We start from the raw sequence: 2,742 nt of genomic DNA, 5'->3' as shown, positions 1-2,742 counted from the left end.
GGCAGCCAGTGCAAACGTCTCTGCACCCCGCAAAACTCCTCAAACATAGGCAGCCAGTGCAAACGTCTCTGCACCCCGTAAATCTCCAAAACATGGACTCGCATATATATACATATATATAACAATTCTTAACATCAATCAATTCAATCAACCGTTGAATCCTCTATTATCCTATTTCCGGTTTAACAATCAATAATAATAATAAACAAGCAAGACTCTCAAACAGACTCGATTCACAGAGACGGATCATGTTTCGAAACTAAACTTTTCATAACGGTAGTACTAAACTAGCTCGGGATTTAACGGAGTAGCCCTCACGTTAGCAATGAATAGAAGTGGTATCTATGAACTCCAGCTGTTAAAATGGACTCCATATCTGAAATCAGATCGAAATTTCGAGTCAGAACGCCTTTCGAACGGTCAAAAACAGAACTGGTCAAGGTTTGCGGAAAAGTCAACTCGCCGGTCAAAGGTCAACCCGGCCAACCCTTGACAGGAAATCGATTTGACTAAACCGACCAGTTTACCCTAACCAAACCGAAATCAATTTAAACCGGTCAAACCAGTCAACCAACCGGTTTACCGAGTCAACCGAGTTGACTCACCGGGTCGACTCGGCCGAGTTGGCGACTGGCCGGCGAGTCACCGGTGTCGGTAACCGGCGGCGACTTACCGGAAAGTTACCCGGCGGCGACGGCGGAGGTGATTTCCGGCGGTGGCCGAGCTGCGGCGGAGAACGGCGGCGAAAGCGGCGGAGACGATTTCCGGCAGTGGCACGTGCGTTTCACGCGCGTGCGAAGGGCTGTCTTCTGGAGGCGCGTGAGAGCTTGTCCGGGCTCCGATCGCGGCGTGGTTGGTGTCTACGGGTTCGTCTCGACGAGAGGAACACGATGATGGCCTTGGATGCACGAGATTCGCTACGGTTAGAAAGTTACGGTCGATTTACTAAAACGACCGAAACTTAACTCAAAACATGGTGGTTTCCGGTTATCTTGAGCTGCGGTTGATGGTGATGACGAGCTTGACGACGTCCTGGCGTGTGGTGGCTCCAGCGAGGACTCCTGGTGGTGCAATCTCCACTTCTTCTCTCTCTCTCTCTCTCTCTCAACTCTTTTTTTTTTCTTTTATGGAGTTGTGAGAATAGAAGTGGAGATGGTGGGGTTTTAAAGAGAGTACCTTTGGCCTTTGGAGTTAGGGTTGGGTCATTACAATTCTCTCCCACTAACAAGAAATTCGACCCCGAATTCGCAACACCAACTGACTGCCCAATATCATCCCGGAAAAGCTCCGGATAATCAATCTTCATCTGGGGCTCGGACTCCCAAGTCTCCTCCTGAATACCATCACTCTCCCAACTAACTTTGACCAACATAGTCATCATACCATCGTCGGCTCTCACTTGACGATCCAATAGCTCTACTGGCTGACACGGCGCACGCAAATTCTTGCCAAGATCGATTGGCGGCTTTTGCAAGATCAACTTTGGCTCTCTAACGACTTTCCTCAAAACAGAGACATGAAAAACATCATGGAAACCTGCTAACTCTCCTGATAAATCCAAGCGATACGCAACTGCTACAATCCGCTCCAAAATAGGATAAGGTCCCATATACCTCGGTTTAAGCTTCTTTAGCTTCCGAGTCTTAGATCCTCCCTGAAATGTCCTCATTTTCAGGTATACCAGGTCGCCAACCTGGAACTCCAAATCCTTACGCCGCTCTTCTGACGGTCATGGGCTTCCCTAAGCCGCATCTTAAGCATCTCAACCTGCTCAACTGTCTCTTGAACCATTGCAGGTTATATCTCACGTCGCTCCCCCACTTCGGTTCAACAAAGCGGTGTGCGACAAGGCATACCATAAAGAGCCTCATATGGTGCCATCTTAATGCTCGAGTGATAACTATTATTGTAGGCAAACTCCGCTAGGGGTAGGTACTTTGTCCAACTCCCTTCCCAATCCAAAACAAAAGCTCTAAGCATATCCTCCAAAGTCTGAATCGTCCTCTCTGACTGACCGTCTGTCTGCGGGTGATAATCCGTACTCATATGGACTTTTGTCCCAAGTGCCCTTTGAAAGGCTCTCCAAAACGTAGATGTGAAATTTGTATCTCGGTCCGATACAATGCTCACAGGAACCCCTTGCAATCTCACAATCTCACTAATATAAGTCTGCGCCAACTGATCAGCTCTGTCTGATGTCTTGATTGCTAAGAAATGAGCTGACTTGGTGAGTCTATCCACGATCACCCATATGGCATTATTTTCTCCTGTGGTGGTCGGTAATCCCGACACAAAATCCATAGTCACCATGTCCCATTTCCACTCTGGCAATGGTAGATTTTGCAATAATCCGCTGGGCACTTGATGTTCTGCCTTAACCTTCTGACATGTCTGGCACTGCGACACAAAAGTAGCAACATCTTTCTTCATACCATGCCAATGATAATAGCGCTTCAGATCTCTGTATATCTTGGTATTTCCTGGATGAATAGAGAAACTCGAGTGGTGTGCTTGCCGTAAGATCTCCTTTCTTAACAACTCATCATTGGGCACACAAACCCGGTTTCGGTACATGAACATCCCGCTCGAAGTTGTGTGATATCCAATACTCTCGATCTCAATCTGCTTACGCAAAGCTTCATCAGCATCCTGAGCCTTACGCACTTTCCATAACAAATCTGCTTGCTCCACAGCCTCGAGGCCAACTGCCTCACCTTCCACGGTAGTGGCACACAATCTGAG

At 47.8% G+C, this 2,742-nt stretch overlaps 1 pseudogene; it reads right to left on the bottom strand.

Annotated features, from left to right (window-relative positions):
• The window catches only part of LOC106338105, a 10,808-nt pseudogene that overhangs the window by 6,166 nt on the left and 1,900 nt on the right, over positions 1-2,742 (bottom strand).

Source organism: Brassica oleracea, chromosome C1 (assembly GCF_000695525.1).
Source record: "Brassica oleracea var. oleracea cultivar TO1000 chromosome C1, BOL, whole genome shotgun sequence".
NCBI classification, from domain to species: domain Eukaryota; kingdom Viridiplantae; phylum Streptophyta; class Magnoliopsida; order Brassicales; family Brassicaceae; genus Brassica; species Brassica oleracea.
Note: the sequence above shows the minus strand (reverse complement) of the source record. Positions and strands in the feature narration are given on the sequence as shown.